Raw genomic sequence first — 12,171 nt, forward strand, 5'->3', positions numbered from 1 at the left:
GGGCTCATTTTCCCCGGGAAAGCTCCCTTCCAAGCATTAGCTAGACCCACCCGAATCTCAGCTGCACCCCTTCCATTGCTTTCCCTTGCTCCCTTCTTCCTGAAGTTTCCTCAATGACAGGACCAAAACTGTCCATTTCCTGGTCGTACAGAGCTCTGTAAAGGATTTCCCCCTATTCTCTTCCCAGAGCCAGATCTACTCCAAGTGACACCCACAGAAACAGCAGAGAACTGGCTGCCTTCAGGAACGGCTTTTCTGCCTTGCTCTGAGATGAAATCTGGCTCCCTCCTTCCGCTGCTCGTTCACGGCCTCCCGCTGTGCTTTGCCTGCACACAGGGCCTGTCCACAGGCCTCCCATCTGGCATGTACAGAATGATTCCAAGGCCCGCAGAGGAAGGGTGGAGAGATGGGGGGGATGTTGACTCTGGGGGCTGGCCCCGAAAGGTTGCTGCTATTTTTATCCGGGGAATCTACAAGAGGCTAAAATCCCCTCTGGCTGCAGACATACACGCTACCCCCAGGTTGTGTGTGCGCATGTGGGGGGGCACATTCCGTAGTCATGTGTGTGTGCATGTGTGTGTCGGCATTCCATAGTCGTGTGTGTGTGTGTGTGTTCTGTAGTCATGGATGTGTGCATGTCAGGGGATTCCATACTCGTGTGTGTGCGTTCATAGTTGTGTGTGTATCAGGGCATTCCAGAGTCTTTAGTATGTGTGGAGGGCATTCCGTATTGTGGGGGAGCGTTCTGTATTTGTGTGTGTCTGTGTGTTTGTGCGTGCATAGTCCTTAGTGTGTGTGTGTGTGTGCGTGTGTGTGTATTGGGGCATTCCATAGTCTTGGGGAGAGGCATTCCAGAGTCCTTAGTGTGTGTGGAGGGCATTCCATTTTTGGGGGAGGTTCCATATTTGTGTGTGTCTGTGTGTTTGTGCGTGCATAATCCTTAGTGTGTGTGTGTGTATCAGGGTGTTCTGTAGTCATGGGAGGGGGGAGCATTCCAGAGTCCTTAGTGTGTGTGTGTGGGGGGGGGGCATTCCGTGTTTGTGTGTGCAAATTCCGTAGTCCTTAATGTGTGTGTGCGTGCACGCATGTGTCAGGGCGTCCTGTAGTCATGTGCGTGTGTCTGTCTGTGTAAATGTCAGACCTGACAGGGAAGCTGCTGGGGAGAAAACAATCTCCTGCTGCAGCTTGGCCTCCTCCCGCCAGGCGCAAGGCGCTTTGCTGTGGCTGCCAAGGGTTCCGCGGCGCGAAGGAGGGGTCTCCAGGCTGGCGTGGGAGCTGCGGGAAGCCTTGATGTGCCTGTATCTCTGGCTGCTCCATTCCGCCCAGCGAGATTCCCTCCGCAGGTTGCTACTCTGAAAAACGCAGGGACCCTGCTGTGCAGCTAACGCTGGCCCTAGTCCTGAGAGGCAGAGACGGGGGGCTGTGTGGGGAACCCCGCACAGCTACACGGACTTGGGGGTCTTTGGGCTGAGACTTCCCTCATGCTTTGTGTGTGTACCCAGATGAGGTGCAGGGTGTGTGTGTGTGTGTGTGTGTGTGTGTGTGTGCATAGTTGTGTATTTGTGTGACACTACAGGGGTGTCGTCAGCAATGCGAGAGGCCCCCACACCTTATTTTGCCCCCTGCACTTTTCACATGCCCTCTATATGCCCCATTGCATCCTCTGCTTTTTGCTCCCCTATCACCTATTCATTGATTCCAAGGCCTGACGGGGCCACTGGTATTATCGCATCTGACCCTCCTGTGGAACAGAGGTCAGAGACCTGGAGCAGATCTTTTCAAAAACCCTCCAATCTTCCTAGAATATCCTAGAGGCTGTCACAATCCCCCCTGCCCCGCCCCGCCACACACACACCATGTTGCCTCAAATTTTTTCCATCCATGTGCGGAATGCATTTTGTTCAATGCACCAAGGCATGTGTGCATGTGCACCACCAGGAGAAACACCTGCTGCCGGTTGTGAGCTCTCTGCTAATCAGCTGGGTGGCATTTGAATCGCTCCTGGGTGGCTGCCCAAGCACTCCACTTGCAGGGAACACTGTTCCCCTCTCCCCTTCCCCCCCAAAATAAATGCTTCTGAAATGGTGCCTGTACCAGATTAAATCAGGGATTCCGACGCCAGCCACGGATCACGATTCCGGCTAACACAAGGGGCGTGGTCTGTCCTCTAGTACTGCATATGTGTGGGATGGGGGGCAATGACTGTGGATTTGCACAAGAGCTCAGCTCCCGTTTGGACACTGCATGAAGTTGCTGGATTTTCCCAAGAGCTGCAGGCACAGGGGACGGGCAAACCTGCTGCTGGGCACTGCTGAGTCCTTGGAGGATCCAGGCCTGGGTGCGGGTGCCTGTTTGAGAGCTCCCAGCCGGGCCACGCTGCGCGTTGCAGCATGATGAAGCATCCCTGAGACCTCTGACGCCAGCCCCACCCCCGGCCGCAGGATGTTTTCTGCCGAGTTGGCTGCGCTGCAGAGGGGGTGACTCATCTCATTCTCCCCACCCCCATCCCGACAGGGCCACCGAAAATAGCAATGAGGGGGGAGGGGGAGAACCCAAAATAACCAGCGGCACCTGGCTGGGGCTGGGATGAGAAGCAGAAGGAGATGCGCTTGGCTCCTGCCTCCTCCTTCCAGGGTGCTGGGATTCTGTTCTCAATCCGCAGCAGACACATGGCTCTGTGCTGCAGGCCCAGCTGTGAAGTTGCCTTGACAACCAAGACAGAGGGCGAGAAAGAAAGAAAGAAAGAAAGAAAGAAAGAAAGAAAGAAAGAAAGAAAGAAAGAAAGAAAGAAAGAAAGAAAGAAAGGAAGGAAGGGTTAGAGAGGGTCTCCTTCCCCCAACCAGCTGTTCCTGTTTCATAGTTCATTTCCTCTCTTTGGCCCTCTCTTCGGCCATTCCTCTTGCCACCTGGCTGAATATCACCTGCGAAAGGGGCCCAAGGGACTTAGGAACGCCACCGCCATCGGACTCCACTGGCAGGTGCCTGGATCACTTTGCAAATAGCCATGGAAGAGCTCCCGGGACAAGCTGTCGGGTTCAGATCAGCGGTGAAAGTGACTTCCGATTTTTTACAGCCACGGCCCCATTGCAACCCGGGTCCCTGCCAGCTCTTTCAATAGCTCCCGGCTGGCTTTTGCCGCAGCTCAGCCAGCTCTTGCCGGAGCTGCGCACCAGGGTGCACTCGCTTCCTTTCACCTCAGCCTCAATACGGGTGCGCAGGCCCAGGCCGGATTCCCCCATCCTGCTCTCACTCGGGAGCATCCCCCTCCGCGTAGGAAGTGCTCAGGAGTTAGTGAGGGAGCGGGGTCAGCTCCTGACATCTACACTGCAAACAAACAAACAACCCCCCCTCCTCCCCAAAAGCCAACCCAGAGGCAGGGAGCCCCAGGGCCTGGATTGGCTCATGCAGTGGGGCTAAAAATAGTAGCGTAGACATTCTGTAATGAATGGCATTCTCCACAAGGGTCAGGGGGGGTTAGCGCAGTGTTTCTTAAACCTTTTAAGACCAAGGAACACCAAACAATATTTTTTTTATGAGGAACACCAAGGATTTTTTGTTGAGGAAAAAAAAGGCCAGGAGGGGGGAAGAGTCAGGGTGAGGGGAGTTATTGAGGAAAAAAAGGGGCAGGGGAAAACAAACAAACAAAAAAAAGGTTGCCTGCCCCTTTAAAGGGCGGCCATTTTGAATTCTGTTGTTCTCCGCGGCACACCTCTGACTGCCTTGCAGTACCCTGGTGCACCACGGTACAAAGTTTAAGAAACACGGGTTAGCAGATAGTGTTTCTCACCACAGAAGCACCTGCAAGCAGACATTAGGGCGGGGGATATTTCAGCCCAGATGGTTCAAATTTGGCACAACTGGATGGAGCAACTGAAAACTGGGTCTCCTCATGAAAACGTACCGAGGGGCGGTGTTACCTGTGCTGACGGTGATCAAACCTCTGTGGTGGCTGAGTTCTGGACCATGCTGGAAGTTAGCTGATGCGGGGCTGAGCTCCAGATACACAGCCTGGCTGGAAAACCAAGGAGTCTCTATGCTAACTGACTGCCGTGGTAAGCTGCACAGAGGCTAGGAGAAGGACAGGGGGACTGGCCTGCTGGAGAGGAGCCAGAGTGGGATTTGGGAGACCTGAGCTCAAACTCCAGCACTGAGTCAACTTGCACCATCTGTAAAATGGGCCTAATTCTTCCCTGCCTCCCAGGGATATTGTTAAGAAAGAAGCTGTTGAGGCTCAGGAACACTTAGATGCCATGGTGAAACCAGGACGCTCCAGGGAGACTTAACCACTTTCTTCTTTATTGCAAGCTTTAAGCAGGTAATATAGTTATTTAAGTTTTACAAGCCTTAAAAGCAATGATTATGCAATTTAAACCTTAAATGCTATACATTCTAAAACAATTAGTACAGCACAGAACAATGCAAAAGCAATTAAGAGACGATTTATGATATTACAATAATTAAGCCTAGTTCGCTAAGGCTATGTCTACACTGTGAGTTTTTGCGGCAGAAAATATGCTAATGAGGGACTCATTCGCATAAGCCGTGATCTCATTAGCATAATTTCTGCCATTTCTTTTTGTGAAAGGGGTTTTTGCGCTAAAAGAAGCAGCGTAGCCGCTTCCGTTTTGCACCAAAAGCCCGTTTTGCCTCTCTGGGAGACATATGAGGTTCTTGCACAAAACGGGATTTTTGCGCAAAACATAAGCAGCTACACTGCTTCTTTTTGCGCAAAAAGAAACGGCTGAAAATATGCTAATGAGATCACGGCTTATGCGAATGAGTGCCTCATTAGCATATTTTCTGCCGCAAAAACTCACAGTGTAGACATAGCCTTACACTTCACCCATGTGCTACGGCAGGAGGTTGTGCTTCCTTTTATTCCCACTCTTCGGGACGCCATGCACTGCTGTAGCCAGTCTGAAGGGTCTATTTAATTCTAGTTACAACGAGCAGGACCTGTGGGTCACTCCTGCTCCCTCCCTCCCTTCGATTCTTCGTACTAAGCCCATTTTATAGCAAAGCGAGACTTGGGCGTATTAATCGTATTTACCAATTGATTATGTGTTGCGTAAGATACCTTAAATGGCCAATGCCCTTATTTTGGGTACATCCTGCCACTTAAGATGTTGCAAAAACTATGTGCATAGTTAGGTTGTATGGCTGCATCTGTAATTTTTGCTTATCAGAAATAGAAGTACCAATACAAGGTTGATGGTCATGTGTTCTTGGCGTGGTCTCGCTGTATCAAAATATTCCTGCCTCCCAAAGCTCCACCCTCTGGCCCCCCGCCCCCAGCCTTGCCTCCATGCTTACGTGCACCAGACTTGAGACAGCCCTGGGTTTTGCTTGTTAGAGATCCACACTGTAGTCAAGGCAGGGCCGCCCAGGTTCCCCTACAAGGACACAGCATGCCTAATGGACTTTTGAATATAAAAACAGGCCTGCACCAAGCCATGGGAACCCAGTAACACTGACCAAGCCTGCCAAATCACACAGCAAAGACAGGCTGCATGAAATCAATGGGAAATGAGTTTTCCAGTTGCGAGCCTATAAAGTCAGGGCCTCTATTTCTCAAACGTCAGCCTGTGGATTGTTCGTGGGAGACAACAGCGGACATCAGAAGAACTGGGTTTGAGGCCTAGCTCTTCTACTGATTGGTTGTGTGACCTTGGTCAAGTCCCTTCTTGTCCCTCCTCCTGTGACTGTAAATTCGGCAGGAGAGGGACTGTGCAGCACCCACATGGATGCTCTGATCTCTGCTGGTATTAGAATGGAATTGGGAAAAGGCAAATGAAGTGTCCATCTTTTAAAAAAGGAAGAAGGCGGATCATGGAGCAGCGCCTCAGGGAATCTATTTTGAAACACTTGGAGGAGAGGAAGGGGACCAGGAACAGTCAACAGGGATTCACCAAGGGCAAGTCATGCCTGACCAACCTGATTGCCATCTGTGATGAGGTAACTGGCTCTGTGGACATGGAGAAGTCGTGGATGCGGTCACCCCCAGTATTCTTGCCAGCAAGTTACAGAAGTACGTCCTGGATGAATGGACTGTAAGGTAGATAGAACCTTGGATATATCATTGGGCTCAATGGCTAGTGGTCAATGGTTTGATGTCTAGTTGGCAGCCAGGATCAAGCAAAGTGTCTCACGGGTCGGTTCTGGGGCCAGTTTTGTTCATCTTCATTAATGACCTAGAATGGATTGCACCCTCAGCAAGTTTGCAGATGACACTAAGGTAGGGGGAGAGGTAGATACGCTGCAGGGCAGGGATAGGGTCCAGAGTGACCTAAGCAAATCGGAGGATTGGGCCCAAAGATATCTTATGAGCTTCAACAAGGACAAGTGCAGAGTCCTGCACTTAGAATCATAGAATAATAGGACTGGAAGGGACCTCAAGAGGTCATCGAGTCCAGCCCCCCGCCCTCAAGGCAGGACCAAGCTCCGTCTACACCATCCCTGACAGACGTCTATCCAACCTGTTCTTAAATATCTCCAGAGAGGGAGATTCCACCACCTCCCTTGGCAATTTATTCCAATATTTGACCACCCTGACAGTTAGGAATTTTTTCCTAATGTCCAATCTAAACCTCCCCTGCTGCACTTTAAGCCCATTACTCCTTGTCCTGGCCTCAGAAACCAAGAGGAACAAATTTTCTCCTTCCTCCTTGTGACACCCTTTTAGATATTTGAAAACCGCTATCATGTCCCCCCTTAATCTTCTTTTTTCCAAACTAAAGAAAGAATCCCAAGCATTGTTACAGGCTGGGGACCAACTGGCTAAGTTCGGCTGAAAAGGACCTGGGAATAACAGAGGATGAGAAGCTGGATATGAGTCAAAAGTCGGCGCTTGTAGCCAAAAAAGCTAACGGCTTATTGGGATGCATTAGGAGAAGCATGACCAGCAGATCTAGGGAAGTGACTATTCCCCTTTATTCAGCACTGGTGAGGCCACATTTGGAGTATTGTGTCCAATTTTAGGCTTCCCACCACGGAAAGGATGTGGACAAATTGGAGAGTCCAGCGAAGGGTAACGAAAATGAATAGGGGGCCGAAGCACATGACTTACAAGCAGAGGCTGAGGGATTTGGGCTTATTTAGTCTGCAGAAGAGAAGAGTGAGGAAATTTGATAGCAGCATCTAACGCTCTGAAGCGGGGGTTCCAAAGAGGATGAAGAGAGGCTGTTCTCAGTGGTGACGGATGGCTGAACAAGGAGCAATGGTCTCAAGTTGCGGTGGGGGAGGTCTAGGTTGGATATTAGGACAAACTATGTCCCTAGGAGGGTGTGGAAGCCCTGGGAGGTGGGAAGTTCCAGCTTGACAAAGCCCTGGCTGGGTTGATTGAGTTGGGATTGGTCCTGCTTTGAGTACGGGATTAGACTCGATGGCCTCCTGAGGTCTCTTCCAACTCTAATTTTCTATCATTCTAAGATTACGCCAATAAGCCTAACAACTCCATTTTAAATCCACCATCTGAGGCCTTCTCCATACAAAAGCTGTACTGCTTTAAGTTCAACAGTACAGGTAAGGCTGTACAATTCTGTTACCGTGGGTGGAGCTATCCCCATATAAATCTGCTGACACCAGTCTAGTTGGCTTCGCAGAATTCAATTGTTATCGTTTCTTTTTTATAAGAACTCAATCTCATCTATCATTTTGATGGAGAAGATTCGTGTTTGTTTTTAAGCACCTTCTGTCGGTTTTTGTCTATTTCAGTTTTCACAGCTGGAGGACATGGTAGGAGGGGAGGCCAGACAACAACGGGGTCAGGCAATAATTAATGAGAGTAAACACTGAGATTCAAAAAGTTAGAGCCTTGTGACTATTCAAAAATAAATTGTCAGCGTCACACGCACAATAGGCAAAGTAACGCTCCCCAAATCCCACTCCAAGAAGTGCTCAAGCAGCAATTTTCATATTTCCCCTGCTCCTCTGGGCAAGTGGGGGGGGGGGGGGGGAGGAGCTGCACTGTCTGGCCCTGGCCCATGGCTCCTGCGGGGAGAGGAACAGAGCTCTACTTCCCAGCCCCCCCAGCCTGTGATCCTCCAGCGGGAAGATCTGGGGCAGTTCTGGCCAGCCCGCAGCTCCTGGAGGGGGATCCCAGGACTCTGCTGGCCAGCCCTGGCTCATGGCTCCTCTTGACGGGGCCCGGATTGCACTGCCTTGCTCACGTCTACTCCAGGGTGGGGAGTGACTGGGGCTATGCTGATGACTCCCTCATTCTGTGACTCCCCTGGGGGGCGGGGCCATGCTGTCTGCCCCCCCCCCCCCCGCCCATTGCTCCTCCAGCGGGGGAAGGGCCATACTGCTCAACCCCCATGGTTCCTTGGGGTAGGGTTGCACTGGCCGGCCTTAGCGGTGCTCCTGGAGGAGGTTGTGAGGGGTGGCGGGGTCCCCCATCTGACTCTGTGGCTGAGGGCCAGAGACAAGTGGCTTGGGGCAGGTGGGTCACTTACCCATAGTCGCTGGCTGGCAAAATGGAGAGCTCTAGCCCCAGGTAGCCCCTCTCTTCCTGATGCCCCCTCCCCATGATCACTCTGCAGTGTAGCTGTTTGCTGTTCTTGTTGCCCCCTGTGGTAATTGTGGAGTGTAACGGTCCCTGCTCTCAGCCCCTCCCTTTCTGTGCCCATGGAAAACAATCGGAGTCCAGGCACATCCCATTGTCCTCGCCCAACCAAACCCCTGGCCTTGCTTTAAATTAGGGAAAGAGGAAGCTGCCTGCCGCATGCGATGGTCCGAGCTCTTACCGTGTAGGAGGCGTTCTTGAACAAACGGACTCCCGGGCGGACGGACTCACGGAAAAGACAGACGCACAGCCTCGCTACGATATACGGAGCGGGAGATCGTTCAGGACAACAGGCGCTGTGCTGTCACAGCGATACTGGTAAACAATCGCTTCCCAAGCAACACAGTGAGCCCAGTCCAAACCCTGTGTATATCTCTAGGCCTGGGTCTATTCAGCCCCCTAGCATGCCGGGCGTGAGTCTCGGTACAGACCCTAGCAGCATGGTCCAGTGGCATTCACACCAGCAATGGCTCCATTGCCTGGATCTGATGGAGATCAAAGGTCTTGCCCCAGTGCTGAAAAATTATGAAGGAAGCTGATTTCTCTCCCCGACACCTCGCACATTCGGAACCGGGCAGGGAGCGACAGGAATACAATTCGTCACGGTAACCATGGCAACGGTGCAGGACGGCACGAGGGATTACAACAGCTTCCGAAGAGGCGCCTATGAAAAGGTGCAGCCCCCAAAGGGAGAGCCATCCACCCGCACCTGCACACCCACACTTGATACCTCGTGGCTTCAGACCTCGGCCACTGTTCATCCGTTGCTTAGCGTGACTGAATTGCCCTGAGGAGGCACCAAGAATCTGGAAGAGGTTGTGAGATATCACCCGTACAAATCCCCAAGACAGCCATCACCACACAGACACGGAGCGTGATCCGTCTGTGCACCTCAAAGTGCTTCATGCATGCAGGGCCCGCCATTTTAAAGATGGGGAAACTGAGGCACGGAGAAAGGGCGGGACTTGCCCAAGAGCATGTAGGGAGCCCATCGCAGAGCTGAGGAGAGAAGCCACAAGTCCAGATTGCCAGTCCCCTGATCTAATCACTAGCCAACACGTCCCACTTTGCCCGTGATGGGGTCCAAGATGAAGCTCTGAGGCAGGGATAGGTTTGGGAAACTGGAGGTATGTCTACACTGCACTGTAAACCTGGGCTTAGACTCAAGTTTGAGCCCCACTCTGCACCGTCTACACACAAAGCTGTTTGACACATTCAGCAGGCGCTCCGGATCCAGAGCCTCCGCGAGGTGGGTCTGAGCCCATGTGCCCCAGAGACGGAGGTCCACGCCCTGTCATTGTGCAGTGTGGACACAACTCACACCACAGACCTCAACCAGAAGGTGGGCACAGCGCAAGACGGAGCCTTTGGCATGGCTGTGAGGCTGGGGGATGGCAAAACCCCTCCAAAACCAGACTGCGAGGAGAAACGGCAGCGCTGGAATTCATATGCAAATTTGACACCCTGCAAAGAGGTTTAAATAGAGCCATGGAGTGGCTCTCACCAAGAGCCGTTTGCCCTTCAGGTCCTCTCATTTCTCTTCCCTGTTGGAGACGAGCTACATCCACTCGGATTTCATTAGCACTGATGTCACTCTCCCCGCTCCGGAGCCCTGCCTTTCTTCTGTTCTTTTTTCTCTGCAAGCAGCTGGGGACGTGAGTTGGAGCGCACAGAAGCTTATGCCCTAGTCAGTGGGTTAGTCTTTAAAATGGGCTTAAATTGCAGCAAGGGAGGTTTAGGTTGGACATTAGGAAAAACTTCCTCCCTATCAGGGTGGTTAAGCACTGGAATAAATGGCCGAGGGGGGTTGTGGAATCTCCATCGCTGGAGAGACTGAAGAGCAGGTTGGACAGACACCTGTCAGGGATGGTCTAGATCAGGGACAGGGAACCGCAGGCCCAACGGCCAGCTACAGCCCCGGCTTGCCTGGATCTAGCCCCCGAGGCTCAGGGCCCCCCAGCATTGTGCTGGTGCTCCAGCCCCCCTGCTGCTCCACCATGGGCAAAAATCTACTAGCCTGAGCACCGCACCAGGCTGTGGTTTTGGGAGGAGGACACGGGGAGTGTCTCTCTCCTTTAGTCAGAGCCACGTCAGTGAGGGGTTTTTTGTTTTTTGCTTCTCACTTGTGTGGTGTGCGGCCCCACAATTGATTTTTCAGTGGGTCAGCGGCCCCTGACCCAAACAAGGTTCCCCACCCCGATCTAGATGTGGCTTGGGTGAGGGCAGAGGACTGGACTTCATCTCTCCAGGTCTAAGATTCTGTGATTGTATGAAAGTTCCACTGAGCCCCTTACAGGTTTTGCAATGCATCATGGGCACTCAGGTGTGCGTAGGCCAAAGGGTGAAGGAAGGGCAGGCAAAAAGAGCAATTGCACAGGGGCCCAGCATGTCAAAGAAGCCAGGAACTTCAGGCCCCTTTGAAACACCATGGGGCTATGTCTAGACTGGCAAGATTTTCCGCAAAATGCTTTTAACAGAAACGTTTTTCCGTTAAAAGCATTTGCAGAAAAGACCGTCTAGATTGGCACGGATGCTTTCCTGTAAAAGCACTTTTTGTGGAAAAGCATCTGTGCCAATCTAGACGCGCTTTTCCGCAAAAAAGCCCCGATCGCCATTTTCGCCATCGGGGCTTTTTTGCGCAAAACAAATCTGAGCTGTCTACACTGGCCCTTTTGTGCAAAAGGACTTTTGCCTGAACGGGAGCGGCATAGTATTTCTGCAAGAAGCACTGATTTCAGATAGTAGGAAGTCGGTGTTCTTGTGGAAATTCAAGCGGCCAGTGTAGACAGCTGGCAAGTTTTTCCGCAACAGCAGCTGCTTTTGTGGAAAAACTTGCCAGTCTAGACACAGCCTGGGAGTATAACCCACGCCCCTAGGCTACGTCTACATTGCATGCCTTTTGCACAAAAGCCTATGCAAATGAAGCATGGATGAGCATATTGCTGTGCTTCATTTGCATAATTAATTAGGGGGCATTTTTGTGCAAAAAACATTCTTGTGCAGGAGCCATTCTTCCTCATTTTTTCAGGCAATGTACAGGTAGCCCTAGTGTACTTCACTGTCTCATGAAGTGGCACTTAGATCACTTACAGCAAGAAATAAGAACAAGGGAGCTCTCCAGCCTAAGCTGAGAGCCAGCTGGCTTTACAGCAGCAAGATGTAGCAGCTCCTCCACAGAGGTGCTAGGTTCAAATCTAACTTCACACAGCTCTGTGGGTGGGGGGAATTATCCTGGCCCTACCCTTTCTGCCTGAGGCTCTGCCCCTTCAGGGGTGCTGACCTAGCCCACCCCCCCCCACACACACACACCCACCTTGCTCCCAGGCCTGCTATGGGGCCCCACTGGCTGTGAGCTTGGATGCATTTGAGTCCACAGCCTGGGGGCTGCAGACCCCCTAATTAGCTTACAGCTCTACAGCTATGAAGTCATTTAGGGAGTAGGACATGAAGGAGGGCTCTTTCCTTGGTTCTGTCACTGGTCTGCTCCAGTCATGCATCGGTAAGTCACCCCCACACACACACACGTCGTGCCTCAGTTTCCCCCTCTGTCTGATTTAGTGGGCATGAAGTGATGGCCATTAGACACAGGGTTTACCAACGGCTTTCAG

The sequence above is a fragment of the Pelodiscus sinensis genome, chromosome 22, assembly GCF_052426305.1.
Source record: "Pelodiscus sinensis isolate ZL-2025 chromosome 22, ASM5242630v1, whole genome shotgun sequence".
NCBI lineage: Eukaryota > Metazoa > Chordata > Testudines > Trionychidae > Pelodiscus > Pelodiscus sinensis.